This window comes from Giraffa tippelskirchi, chromosome 6 (assembly GCF_054371585.1).
Source record: "Giraffa tippelskirchi isolate mGirTip1 chromosome 6, T2T-mGirTip1v1.2.pri, whole genome shotgun sequence".
NCBI lineage: Eukaryota > Metazoa > Chordata > Mammalia > Artiodactyla > Giraffidae > Giraffa > Giraffa tippelskirchi.
In genome coordinates this window covers 47,072,480-47,088,171 of record NC_137280.1, presented here as the reverse complement: position 1 = coordinate 47,088,171, position 15,692 = coordinate 47,072,480, and the positions used below count along the sequence as shown (strand labels likewise).

General features: G+C 39.6%; 1 protein-coding gene across 1 annotated transcript in view; it reads left to right on the top strand.

Annotated features, from left to right (window-relative positions):
- Positions 1 to 15,692, top strand: part of SGK3 (serum/glucocorticoid regulated kinase family member 3) — a 155,400-nt gene that overhangs the window by 5,903 nt on the left and 133,805 nt on the right. The window lies entirely within an intron of this gene.

Sequence of the window (15,692 nt, the reverse complement as noted above, 5' to 3'; positions counted from 1 at the left end):
TCTCCTGCATTGGCAGGCAGATTCTTTACTGTCTGAGCCACCAGGGAAGCCCAATAAGGCGCATAATTAAAATTAAACCCAAGTAGTCTAGCTCCAGAGTACACTCAGCTGTTGTGCTATACTGACCCTTGGGCTGTTCTGACCATTGTGCTATACTACCATGCACACAGTTCTTAACCTGTATTCATTCACGTCATGAACAATCTTGATAACATTAAATATTCTTGTCCAACATTTAAAATGAACACCTCCTTTTAAAAAAATATTTCAAGCTTTCAAAGGTGTACAGAAAAATAATACAAAAACCACTACTAGGTTTAACAAATGTTTCTATTGCAGCGTATTTGCATCAGAATACTCCCTTCCAAAACACACAGACACGCACGCACACTTAGTAAGACTATGATTTTGAGGTTTGATTTTACTTAAGACAAGATTGTGCCTTAGGAGTTATAGGGAAATCATTTCCATTAATAAAAATAGGACATCCCTTAAACTTAGTAATGGAGGAAGAATTTCTGTGTAGTGAGCAACTCCATTGTTGCTGTTACCATTATCATACCACAATCATACCATTCCCCTTTAACACCCTAGCCCAAGCATGGCTTTATTGACTACTTATAATAAAGGTAATAAACACAGTAACATACAGCTGGGTGATGCGAAATGTACGGCTTACTCAGCTTACAGGCTGCTTGGCTTACCTCCATGTGGTGAAGGTCACATTCCACCAGGGTGACATCTCATTATTGCCCAATAGAACTGTCTGCAGTGATGGACAAGTCCCTGCCTGTCCTGTCCAATATGGCAGCCACTAGCCACATGTGGCTATTAGGTACTTGAAACAAGGCTAGTGCAACTGAGGTGCTGAATTGTTCATTTAATTCAATTTACATTAAAGTCACCACATTTGGCTAGTGGCTACCATATTGGGCAGCCCAGATCTAGGTCCTTAAAGCCCACACTAAAAATAATGAGTCCCCCAAGGCCAGTGAGTTCCTGGCTCTGGTGGGGGTCAGGAGATAAGCCCTGACTGCAAAAGAGAACAAGGGAACTTTGGGGAATACTGTAAATAGTCCTCATCTTGATTATGGTAACGGTGGCATGGATATATACATTTGCCAAAACTCATCTGATTGTGCTCTTAACATGGGGGTGTTTTGTTGTATGTAAATTATACCTCAATAAAGTTGATTTTTAGAAGAGGAAAAGAAAAAAGATTTTCTGAGACAGAAGTTCTACCTCTTGTCTATCTCAAGCATGCCTTCTGCAATCCCAGTTTTTTCCCCAACAGCCCCCAAAGTCATTACTGCAACATAATAATACCTTGTGTGATCTGACCCCTGGCTACTTCTCTGATGTTATTTTCCTGGCTTGTGATTCAGCCACACCGGCCATTTTTGTTGTTGTTTAGTCACTAAGTCGTGTCCGACTCATTTGTGGGCCCATGGACTATAACCCGCCAGGTTCCTCTGTCTATGGGATTTCCCAGGCAAAAATACTGGAATGGGTTGCCATTTCCTTCTCCAGGGGACCTTCTCAACCCAGGGATCGAACCCGTGTCTCCTGTGTTGGCAGGCAGATTCTTTACCACTGAGCCACCTGGGAAGCCCAACTGGCCATCTTATTGGTCCTCAAACAAACACTCCAAGTGCATTCCTGTCTCAGGGCTTTTGCATTTGCTCATCTTCTAAACCTTCCCAGACAATATTCATTTAGGTATCTGCTCAAATGTCAGTTCCAAAAAGATGCCATTCATGCCAACCTCTGTTCAACAGCACTTCTGTCCTTGTCACTGTCCATTCCATTATCCCTTGCACTTTCTTTACAACACGAATCACTATCTGAAATTATATAATTACTTGTCTATTGTCCTCCTTCCCCATCAGACTGTAAGGCTGTTCATAAGGGCCGGCAGTTTGTTGATTGTTGGATTCCCAGTACCAGGCACACAGTAGCCTCAATAAATACTGTTGAATGAATGAATGGTTATCATCCATGGCACTTTCTCAGCCTGAGATCCAAGCATATGTTCATAGAAAACCCACAAATTCTCTACAAAATTAAAAAAAAATTGTGTTATCATTTCGATACTCATCTAAGTAATATTATTTATGATTTTTCCAGATGACCACCCTAAAATATGAAATTTTGAGTGCTGAGTTCACACTGAGTTAGGGTTTTGTTTGGATCCAATGAACACCAGAGGACATCCTGACAAAGTGTGTGAATGCAGATTTCATATAATTTTGAGAGTTGAGTCATCACTTGTCACAGAGAAACCTCAACAAAAGTACCAGCACATTAACGGTCAGTGCCACAATCCAGTTAGAAGCAGAAATTGCACAAAACGGACAAACATGTGCTTATATTCACAACAACTTTAGCTGTAAGTGAACTAGTTAAACACACAGTGAGGAATTGCTCTTTGGTTCCCAGCAGTAATTAAATTGTGTGTGTAGTCTCTAAATTGTGTCCAACTCTGTGTGATCCCATGGACTGTAGCCCTCCAGGCTCCTCTGTCCATTGGATTTCCCAGGCAAGAATACTGGAGTGGATTGCCATTTCCTTCTCCAGGGGCTCTTCCCAACCCAGGGATCTAACCCTTGTGGTCCTACATTGACAGGCAGATTCTTTACCACTGCACCAACTAGGAAACGCTAATAATTAGATTAAATACTACTTAATCCAGATTACAAACACTCAAAAATACTAACCGTTATAGTGAAGAAGACTGCTTTACGGAGTTATTAAGTGATACTCAATTAAAATTGACATTCCAGGATTTTGTAGCACCAGAATTCTTATGAAAATATGAGATCTGATTATCTTGCACTAGCAGCAAAAATCTTGGAAGTTATTAATATTTTGTGCCAACAAGTATCATTTACCCTGCCATTATTAAACATACAGAGACATATATAATGTGGATCATAAGTTGAGTCTTATACTCACAAACCTAACATTTTACAATTTACATTGACATTAATTTAAATGGATGGGCCGAGTGAGTAACCATTGTCCTTGGGGCAGGAGAATGCTCATCACTGTGGTTATATTACTGTTTCCTCTTCTTTCTTTTCCTTTTCCTTCAATTTAGAACCTGAAGGGTAAAAGAAAGTTCAAGAACTTACTAAAAGAAAAACTTGTATCTTCATTCCCAGAACAATTTTGAGTTTTTGTAGAATGGCCAGACCTCTCTCTGAACCTTCTAGCTCTATGCCCTAAACAGAGTCGTGCCTTTCATGAACAAAAAGTTAGAGCAAGAAGTAGTTGATACAGTTTTCATATGTATAGTTTCATAAGACATATTTTAAAAGGCAAGGGGGAGAAGGCAATGGCACCCCACTCCAGTACTCTTGCCTGGAAAATCCCAGGGATGGCGGAGCCTGGTGGGCTGCCATCTTTGGGGTCGCACAGAGTCGGACACGACTGAAGCGACTTAGCAGCAGCAGCAGCAGCAAAAGGCAAGGGAAGAACCAAAGTATAAGCCAATACACATTTTTAGCCCTGTGAATCATGTATATAAATTCATAATATTCCAAAATATAAATGCATCATAATGGTGATGGGCAAGAAGTTAAATCCAAGGCAGTCTGCAGGAGGGGGCTTTTATGCCAGTGAGCAGCAGTATATTGAAGTAATTACGCGCATGTCCTAAATTAAAGCATCGGCACTAGATGTCAGCAAATCTCAACATGGAGAGAGTGATTAAGTGGATAGCATATCCTTGACAAGGACACCTCAGCCAGCATTTTCCCATCTGAACGTTTATTTTCAAATAGCCTGGCATTTGCTAAGGTGTGCTCCCCAAATTCTATGGCTATTAATAGGTATTGTCCAGGGAAGGGTTCTACAGTCAGATATGTTGAGGAAAGGTTGAGTAAACTAAGTCTTCTTTTTTATGCCGAAGAACTTCTCAGAGCCTTTCTAAGCCGATGACAACATTACTCTTTCCAGAGAGCAGTGCTGACAGCTCTGAATGTCTAGGGAGAGGAAGGGCTGAGTGACAGAGTCTGCTGGCAGCACAAGATTCTAAGTTACACTTACTTTCTTTGCACAGTTTTATTTATTTACTTTTTTGGTTTGTTTTCTTTAGAGTGTATATTTCAAGGGTGATTTGGGGATGGTGAAAGAAGTAATGACCTAAGCCACCCAGACCCTATTATTGACATGGAGTGTTTCCACGCTTCTTTGGCTGCAAAACCATTTTGAATCTGTGTCAGAGGCACACTCTTTAGGAAAAACCAACACAGACAAAGTTTGCCTCTCATTATGGTCTACCTTTATATGGGTGCTTGAAAAAGAGTTAACTGCTTGCCTATATTTTCTGCTAGGATATGGAGGCTTTTTCCATTTAATGTTATACTCTAGTTGATATGTGGTTTTGTATAAGATGTGAACAAAAAATTCACCTTCTTTTATTTATCTCTTTATTTTATATTGCAGGATACCAATTGTCCCCAAACCTTGCATTAAGTGTGTTTTTGGTTTTGTTTTTAGGTCCAGAATCCTTCAGATTAACTTACCAATAAGTTCAATATGTAAAATAGTTAAATGTGGATAAAATGAGGAAGGATGAGAGTTATTCCAACCTGGCAACACTCCCTATACCTGTCCCCACTCTCCCTATATGGGAGGCTCCAAGGAGTATTTTGAACATCATTGGAGTAATTCATCCCCTCATAAATGACTTTAAAACACCATGTCTGTAATATGCTACATTAAAATTTCTACTCATTCCATTATTTTTCTATTTTACTGCCAACTTCATACTTTAATTAATTTAGAACCTAAGAGCTTTATAATATAACAAAGGAAGAGATCAAAACATCTAATAGATGAGTAAAATAACAGTATGATTGGGGGGGCTACAATATTAGCATATTTCTTTTTAAAATAATGTTTACTATTGGCAAGAGTTGACTAGATACCTTCAACATAGAGAAGACTAACTTGGTAAAACTATATATTGATCGATAATATGATAATGTGTGTCACAAGTTTACAGGGTTGACATTCTTTGCTCTACCACATCACTTACAGGATTTAATCCTAAAGAAATAACCATAATGTATAGGAAATTTTTGCTGTTGTTTATATTATGGATAATATTGAAAATGATCCAAATGTTTAACAATGTGGGACTGGACTGGTTGAATGAATCCTGGCACAGCCATGAGACAGGATACTCTTCAGCCATTACAGTGATGTTGTGAAAATAAAAGTATTTTATTGCTTACTGGTGATACATACGGCGCTGTACCAAGCACCTTAATCATACTGTCTCACTTAAGCCTAACAATATCCCTAGATGATAGGTATCATCATTCCCATTTACAGATGAGAAAACACAGAATTTCGAACAGCTAGTAAAGTAGTGTTGCTGGAATTCAATCCCTGTCTGCTGTTAACTCTCATTCTTAATCAGTGTCCTAATGACAGGGGGAAATACTCACTTTTTACTTATAAGTTACTGTTTCAATGCAGTATAACTGACCTTAAACAACAAACAAACAAAAAAACCACACCCTCCTGTATGCAACTCCTTCTTCCCAACTTTGGAAGTTACTTATGCTTAGTATTCTCCCCCTCATCCCGCCCCCATTCCCCTTCCCTCAGTGATTCTCCCTTTGTGGGTGCATGCTAAGTCACTTCAGTCATCTCCGACTCTTTGTGACCCCATGGACGGTAGCCCACTGGGTTCCTCTGTCCATGGGATTCTCCAGGCAAGAATACTGGAGTGAGTTGCCATTTCTTCCTTCAGGGGATCTTTCCAACCCAGGGATCTAACCCCAGCCTCCTGCCTCTCCTGCATTGCAGGCAGACTCTTTACGGCTAAGCTACCTTGTGTTAGGGGGCTTCCCAGGTGGCAGTAGTGGTAAAGAAACTGCCTGCCAATGCAGGAGATGTAGAGATTCATGTTCCATCCCTGGGTCAGGAAGATCCCCTGGAGACGGGAATGGCAACCCACTCCAGTATTCTTGCTTGGAGAATCCCATGGAGAGAGGAGCCTGGTGGGCAACAGTACATGGGGTCACAAAGAGTCGGACATGACTGAAGTGACTTAGCATGCATGCACACACCGTGTGCTGGGCTTCAAATGACCACCAAGGCCCAAGAGGACAAAGAGGACCGGGAGAAAAAGCCTCTTCCCCAGAGTCCTGGACCATTCTCTTCTCTAACTAGGAAGGTCTGGAGCAATGCCCTTTGTCCTAGAGGATGTACTTTCACTTACTCATCTGTCCAGCATGACTCATGCCCAAGAGTGTGGAATAAATGAAATTTTACAGTATTTATGTTTTTGTGACTTCTATAAACATGGCAGTGTGGAAAGAGCATGCATGGACTTTGGAGTCAGACAGACCTGAGGTGAACTCCTGGCTTTGACATCTAGTAGTTGTGCAACTTGGGGCTAGTTAATAACTTCTCTGGGCAACCTCATCTGTAAAACAGAAATAATGAAGTCTGCTTCACAGAATTGGGTATGAACATGCAATGAGCCAGCAAAAATGAAAGTGGACCCTGTAGTCCCTGGCACACATAAACACTTGGACCTTTCCTTCTGCTCTCAGATTGTGGTTTTGGGGGCGAGCATTTGCCAAGTCTTGTTTATTTTTACACTTTTCTACTATATAAAGTACAGTGCTTTGTTTACAGCAGCGTCCTATAAATACCAGCTGAACAATGTTGGCATACACGCTCAGAAACTAAGTCACGGGTAGATAGATTTTAGGTGTGGGTTTTTTAAAAAAATACTTATTTATTAGTATTTATCTGGCTGCAGCGGACTGACCTTAGTTGGGGCATGCAGGATCTTAGTGGTGGCCCATGGGCTTAGTGGCCCTGCAGCATGTGGGATCTTACTTCTCCAGGGATCTAACCCGCATCCCCTAAATTGGGGCTTCCCTGGTGGCTCAGATGGTAAAGAATCTGCCTGCAATGTGGGAGACTTGGGTTCAATCCCTGGGTCAGGAAGATCTCCTGGAGAAGAGAATGGCAACCCATTCCAGTATTCTTGCCTGGAGAATTCCATGGACAGAGGAGCCTGATGTGCTACAGTCCATGGGGTGGCAAAGATTCAGACACAACTGAGTGAGTGAAACTTTCACTTTCTTAAACGTTAGACCACCAGAGGACTCCCCTAGGTGTGTTTAAATGTTTATTAAGTGTTTATCCTATCATAGAGAAAATCCGCCAACTGTAGATAAATGGGATGTGGAAGTCAAGGCCTAAGCGTCAGCTAGATGGTTTCCTGCACGGAGCCACTGACTCCAAAGGAGGATGGGAACCAAGCTCTGGGCTCTAGACTCACAGAGCCCCCGAGAGCACCATGTTTCACTGGCTCAGAGGCAGCCTTCTGTGGATAGATGACAGCCTGCCCTGGCCTGTCAGTATCTCTTCTGACATGAGGGGTTCCTCTTATAAACAATTTGCTATGCCCAGTTGAAATGTTTTCTTTTTAGCTTTTAATTATAAATTCATGTAAGAAAGATATCATGTGAAACTCCTTTACCCATAAACTGACATTGCCATACTTGCTATAACTTTTTTAAAAATTTTAACTTAATTTCAGACTTTTAGAAAAGCCAGAAGAATATTACAAAGAATTCCCATGCACCCTTCACAGTTTCCCAAGTGTTAGCGTCTACCACATTTGCTTATCCTTGTCTTTCTATGTTAGATAGGCAGTTTGGTTTTTTCCCCTGAGCCATTTAAGATAAATTTCCCTCCCTCCCTCTTTTTCCTTCCTTGTGTGTGTGTTAGTCGCTCAGTCACGTCCAACTCTTGGCAACCCCATGAACTGGGGCCCTCCAGGCTCCTCTATCCATGGAATTCTCCAGGCAAGAATACTGGAGTGGGTTGCCATTTTCTTCTCCATGGGATCTTCCCAATTCAAGGACTGAACTAGTGTCTCCTGCATTGCAAGCAGATTCTTTACCATCCGAGCCACCAGGGAAGCTCTCCTTCCTTCCTTGCTTTCTCTCAAATAAAACATTTAGGTTGAGCTGAGCTCCCCATTCCTCACCCATCCCCTTTCCTCTCTCCTTGCCTTCCCTCACCTTTGTCAGGGAACCTGCTGGCTTGCGTGTTTCTGTCCTTTTACTATGTATGATTAGACCTAGAGATGAATTTTTGTTATTTTGAGACTTGTTTTGTAATCCAGAACTTGATCACTTTTATGAATGTTCTGTATAACCCAAGAAAGAATTTGTACCCTCTAATTCTTCAAGTGATCCAATAGCTGTAAACCACTTACAACAGTGTCTAGCACAGAATAAGCACCATAAAGTGTTAAATTTTTAATAAATAGCCACTTGGTTGTACAGTTATAAATAAAGCCCACTAGCTCATATTTGTTTATTATTGAAGTATAATTGATTTATAATATTATATTAGTTTCAGGTGTATAACATAGTGATTCAATATTTGTATGGATTATACTCCATTTAAAGTTATTATAAAATATTGGCTGTATTCCCTGTGGTGTACACTATTTCCTTGGAGCTGATGTATTTTATACTTAATAGTTTGTACCTCTTAATCCCCTACCCCTATGTTGCCCCTCTGGCTCATATTTTTTAACTGTCTTGTTCAAATTGTATATGTACAAGCTGTCAATTTTTAGAGAAGTGGGTTGAAATCTCCCTGTGATTTTAGAGGTGTGTATCTTTGCCTATATTCTGCCAACTCTTGCTCCTTGGCACAGAAGTGACAGATTCTAGTCATTGCTCAAACCCCAGCCCCTGATCCCTCCCATTAGTGAGGGCTGTGCTTCAGTGCACAGCAGAGACCTAGGATGGAAGTTAAGACACTGGCTGAACAGCAGAGATATCACAGGGAAATGTAAGTTCATGAATTCAAACACACCAGGAACCACAGTGGCATCATCTCCCCCATGCAAGGTTTACTCTGCAACCTACTCATCACTTCTCTACTCTGATATTTTTCCTCTCAAACTCCCCCTGCTCCCTCAACCCTAATTCCTCCGAAGCTTCAGTTAACTTTTCAGATGATACTCACCATACTCCCTTTTTCCAAAATTCCAACTCTAAATTTCAAGATTCATATGATACTTACAGGACTAGAAGCTTAGTAAAAAATCATTCTTAGCTAATTCAACAAAAATGGAATGTCATTGGCTATACAGTGGTAAACGGAATACACATGGAGAAGAGTAGGGTAAAGAGACACAAAACTGTAAACCCTAAGCAGTTGTGAAAATTTATAAAAGAGGAAAGCACTGTTTCCATAAGGGAGAAAACAATGGATTGGGGAGGATGTTTCCAATCCAAGCTACAATTCCAAACTGAGCATAAATCTTGTATTTTAGAAAACTAGCTATTTGATATCATTTCACTTCTGTAAAACAAAGGTAATCTCTTCACTGAACCTGTCTCACACATTCTGGACTTAATCCTGGCCCACCACAGTACATGCTAGAGAAAACTTGTAACAGTTTTCTCATGTAAAAGGAACATACCCTACTTAATTTATAGGGACTTAGGGATAATAAGTGAAACAGTTTAAAGTGTAACTTGGGTAATTCTGGGTGTGTCTTTTAGATCTTAAAAGATTAGGCCTTAAGACGAACAACAAGCTCAGGGAAGGTCATGGGCCAGGACAGACTTTGGCCATTGGAGGGCTGATGGAAGCCAACGGGGCAGGAATATAGTGAGTGTGGGTGAGCGGCCCAGAGGAGGCAGGCGAGACACACAGGGACTAGCTCACATGGGCCTAGTGAGCCATGAGACAGCATTTGATTTCACTCCAGGAACTGGAATCCACTGAAGGGTTTCAGCAGAGAGTGAGATGCCTGTATTTACAGTTTTAAATATAACTCCAGCTGGTAGGTGGAGAGTGAGTAGAGAAAATCAGACATGGAAGCAGGGGTATCATTCAGGGCATCTTTGACAAAGGAAAGTTTTTGTGACCTCAGATTATTTTTCCCTCTTGTCAGAGAGTTTAAAAACCACAATGGCAAATAAAATAGACTTACAGTAACTTCATCTATAAAGAACTGTTTATGCAGTTTGCAAATAACTATCATAGACTCTTCAGAGGTCTAGAAGGTCGAGATTGATAACCAAAACCCCCTTTCCCACTTTAAAGTTTAGAGGTATTTTTTAAAAACATTTTGAAAAATTTAAACTTCATAAAAAGGAAGAGTATAGTAAATTCCCATCACCTTGGGAATTACTCAATGAATATTAAGTTTGCTGACATTTACTTCATCTATCACTTTTTTCATCCTTTGTTGAAGTAATTAAAAGCAAATCCCAAATGTGTAATTTTATCCCTTCACATATTTTCTCCAGCTCTAAAATATAAACATTTCCTATATGCCACAAAGCATAAAATATAATAAACATAAAAATTTACTGCTAACATCTAGTATCAGTTCAATATTAATATATCCAGATTTCTTTGATGTCTCAAAAATGTCTTTTCATAGTTGGTCCACACCATGTATTTGGATCTCAGATCTTTTAAGTCTCTTTTAATCCAAGGCATTGCTTTTTTTCTCCCTCCTTTTTCTTTTCTCCTTTTTAAAGATTTATGTCATTGACTTGTAGAAACTGGATTAGTTGTCCTATAAAATGTCTAAATATTTCATAATAAAAACTTTAACGTTAAAAGGAAAAATAAGAACAAACTGTGGAGTTTGAGCCTTTCAACTTGCAATAAGTTAGCCCATCTCTCTGGAACGTTCTTTGAAGTGTCTGGCATACAGTCCAGTCCACTGAACCATAAACACTCACCACGCTTGGCAGGCATACACAGGCTGTTAAACAAGAGAGCTTGTGCTGAATGTTTTAATTTTATCATCCAGCCTTCTCAGGTTCTTGACCTGTTTACTCATTGTGATTTGTCTACTGTTATTAAATTAAATTAACAGCATCTGAAAAATAGCACCGTTTCTGAAGCACTTAAAAAGAAAAACAATTAAGACAATGCTTGTTTGCTAACTTCAGTCTTCTCTACTTCAGACATTAGAAAATTAAAAATAGTTGAACTGAAGGTAGCATCCTGCCAGCATGCTAAGTCGCTTCAGCCGTGTCCGACTCTTTGCGACCCCATGGACTGTAGCCCACCAGGCACCTCTCTGTCCGTGGGATTCTTCAGGCAAGAATACTGGAGTGGGTTGCCATGCCCTCCTCCAGGGGATTTTCCCAACCCAGGAACTGAACCCGCGTCTCTTATGTCTCCTGAAACGGCAGGTGGGTTCTTTACCACTAGCGCCACCTGCGGGGGAGGTAGCCTCACTGAAAACCACATTTGGTTCCCATTTAAGGATGCACAGAAAAAGCAGCGACGAAACAATGCATGTTTTCTTCAGTGTCAGCTTCACCTTTGATTTCTTTGCTATAATTAGCTTCTGTTGCCCCTGATGCCAAGAACTCACCTGCAGTAACTAGAATTAGATCACTGGTTCTTTTGGGTTTGTTGTCTCAACAGGTACATTAATGTTATTGTAAATTTTAAAGGATTTTTTAAAAAAAAATCCATCTTATGCTAATCATTTTGAATCATTTAGTAGTTTGAAGATTCAAAGAAAAGCTACAATTCCAAACTGAGCATAAATCTTGTATTTTAGAAAACTAGCTATTTGATATCATTTCACTTCTGTAAAACAAAGGTAATCTCTTCACTGAACCTGTCTCACACATTCTGGACTTAATCCTGGCCCACCACAGTACATGCTAGAGAAAACTTGTAACATAGTTTTCTCATGTAAAAGGAACATACCCTACTTAATTTATAGGGACTTAGAGATAATAAGTGAAACAGAGTTTAAAGTGTAACTTGGGTAATTCTGGGTGTGTCTTTTAGATCTTAAAAGATTAGGCCTTAAATTAGGAGCCATTTGACAGGGATACATATTAGTTTTTTGGGGTGCACTTTTTTTGCCTGTACCATGCAGCATGAGGATCCTAGTTCCCACACCAGAGGTTGAACCCACAACCCCCTCGTGGTGGAGGTATGGAGTTTTAACCACTGGACCACCAGGTAAGTCCCTATATTAGTTATTTTAACATGAAAGAGAGTTGGGAATCAGGATTGTTGAAGCCTCAACCAGACAGCTACTGTGGCTTCTGCAGCCCTCTCTTTATCCATATACGAGAAAAGTTGTGTAGAGAACCAGGCTGGAGCCTTGACATACTGTCTAGGATGAATTGGGTGGGCAGTGGATGGTCTTTCCCACAGTAGACTGATAATTAGTCCCTCTTTTCTTTGTGCTCCTCTAACTCTTTGGATTGATCATACCCTACCTTGTATTATACTTACTGTGTACAAATATATACCCTCCACTGAAATATAAGTATCTTTAAGAGCAGGATTATAGCTGTCTTTCTAGTAAGACCACAGTAAATGTTTATTTCATTGAATTGGCCTTCTAATGGTAGAAAATGTTGATGCTTCATCATCCTGCAGTTCAACTAGTTGCAAAGTAGCAAAAGCAACTTAAATCAAACCCAACTACACTAACAATGAGATTAACATTGACAGACAATATTCTAGGAGTTACAATGGACCAGTTGTTGAACCAATTGTTGGTTCATCCATTTATTTAGCAAATGTTTATTGAGACCTTGATGTATACATCAAGTGTCTGGGAATGATTTTTTATAATAATAAAAGAGCAATAGGAGTTATAAGTCACAAGAGTCCTAAAGGGAAGTAGTTTACAGTGCTACATGTAATTACAGTAATTTATTGAACAGCAGCTATATGCCAGGAGCTATACTAATTGTTTTTCTTACTGTAGATAATTGAATCTTCACAAGAGTCCACTTTACAGATGAGGAAACAAACTTGAAGAGATTATGCAATTTGTCTAAAGTCATAATAGCTAGAATGTAGATTTAGAATTTAACTCTTGCCTTTATTAATCACTACTGAATACTGGATCACCAGTGAGGCTTGCCAGCACATATGAGAAAACCAGCCTGAAAGACTGTAAGAATCACAGTGACTTCTAACTATATAAAAGTTTAAAAATCTTTCCAATGAAGAGGGTCAGATTTCCCTACCCTAACAAGCCAGAGCCTCCACTCACTCCAGAATAACATGAGTTGACCTGTCCATGTATGCAGGTTCCCAGATCATTCCATTCCATGCTGGTACTTGTCTTTATTGCCATGATCAAATGCATTATACAACTCTAATTAGGCATCTCTAACGTGTTATCCAAAGTGATATTTATTTGAAGTGTTTTAATCCATTGCCATCCTTGTTCTTTTTTAAAAATTGTGAAAGAATCCGCATAACAGAATTTATCATGTTAACCTTTTTAAAGCATACAGTTCGTTAGTGTTAAGCGTGTTCACATCGTTGTGCAACCATCACCACCATCCATCTCCAGAGTTCTTTTAATCTTGCAAAACCAAAATTCTGTACCCATTAAACAGCAAGTTCCCATTCTCCTTTTCCACCCTGGCCTTGCCAACCCCTGTTCTACTTCCTGCCTGTGTGAAAGCGACTTCTCTAGGTACCTCACATAAGTGGAATCATACAGTGTGACTGTCCCCTTGTGACTGGCCTGTTTCAATTGGCATAGCATCCACAAGGGTACTTCCCCGGTGGCTCAGTGGTAAAGACTATGCCTGCAATGCAGGAGACATGGGTTTGATACCTGGGTTGGGAAGATTTCCTTCAGAAGGGAATGGCAACCCACGCCAGTATTTCTTGCCTGGAAAATCCCATGGACAGAGGAGCCTGGTGGGCTACAATCCATGGGGTCACAAAGAGTTGGACACGACGGAGCGACAAAACCACCGCCACCAGCATCCTAAAGCTTCATCCATATTGTAGCAGGTGACAGAAGGGGACAAACTTATAGTCTAATCATGAGAACACATCTGACAAACCCAAATGGAAGAACATTTCACAAAATATTAATACCTGATCAGTACTATTCAAAAGTATCAGTGTTCTGAGAAACAAGGTGAGATGGAGACTCTTGCCATGTATTAGAAGATGCTAAGGAAACATGGCAACTCAACGTGGTGTGGTATCTGAAATTGTAGCCTAGGACAGGAAAAGAATGTTTACCAGTGACATATTTTAGAATTGCTGGAGCATAAGATGAGAAGAGCCAACTCATTAGAAAAGACCCTGATGCTGGGAAAGAGTGAAGACAGGAGGAGAAGGGGACAACAGAGGATGAGATGGTTGGATGGCATCACCAACTCAATGGACATGAGTCTGAGCAAGCTCCAGGAGATGAAGGACAGGGAAGCCTGGCATGTTGCAGTCCTTGGGGTCACAAAGAGTTGGACTCCCCCTGCATTGGAAGTGCAGAGTCTTAGCCACCAGGCAAGTCCCTATTTTTTTTTTAACAGTTTTATTGTGTCATTTTTTACATTTAGATCTTTAAATCTCTGGTAAATTATGGGTCACCAGTTATCCTTGTGCTGTTTGTATTGAATAATCCAGTTTTCCCTCATTGACTTGAAATACAGCCTTGAGCATATATGAAACCCTCTACATAAAACCCCTGATTATTTTCTGGACTCTGTTCCACTTCAATGATCTACTTATGTTTTCTTGATCAGTACTACACTATCTTATTTACCATGTTTTATAGTTCTTTTCAGTGTCTCATGAGCCAAGTCCTATTTTGCTACAGTTTTTCAAAACTTTCTTGGCTATTTTCAAGCATTTACTCTTTTAGATAAGCTAGAGAATCAACTTTTAAATTTAAAAATTCCAGTGGGAGTTTGATAAAAATTGCATTTAATTTACAGATCAGCATGGGAAGAATGGGCTTTTAAAAAGTATATATTGAGTTTTCTTATCCAGATATGTCTTTAAATTCTTCTTATCTGAAAATTCTATTACCAGCATGTAGAATACTGTATTAAGTTGTGGTTACATAGAACACATCATCTCACTAATGTAGTAATAGTAGTGCTAGTACCACTAGTAGCAGTATTAGTGGATAATAATAGCAGCTTTTAAATACCGAGTGTTCACGCATATGGATAGATCAACTAAACAGAAAATTAACAAGGAAACACAAACTTTAAATGATACAATAGACAAATTAGATTTAATTGATATTTACAGGAGTTTCCACCCCAAAACAATCAATTTTACCTTTTTCTCAAGTGCACATGGAACTTTCTTCAGGATAGATCACATCCTGGGCCATAAATCTAGCCTTGGTAAATTCAAAAAAATTGAAATCATCCCAGCCATCTTCTCTGACCACAATGCAGTAAGATTAGACCTCAATTACAGGAAAAAAACTATTAAAAGATCCAACATATGGAGGCTAAACAACACGCTTCTGAATAACCAACAAATCACAGAAGAAATCAAAAAAGAAATAAAATTATGCATAGAAACGAATGAAAATGAAAACACAACAACCCAAAACCTATGGGACACTGTAAAAGCAATACTAAGGGGAAGGTTCATAGCAATACAGGCGTACCTCAAGAAACAAGAAAAAAATCAAATAAATCAACTAACTCTACACCTAAAGCAACTAGAGAAGGAAGAAATGAAAAACCCCAGGGTCAGTAGAAGGAAAGAAATCTTAAAAATTAGGGCAGAAATAAATGCAAAAGAAACAAAAGAGACCATAGCAAAAATCAACAAAACTAAAAGCTGGTTTTTCGAGAAGATAAACAAAATTGATAAGCCATTAGCCAGACTCATCAAGAAACAAAGGGAGAAGA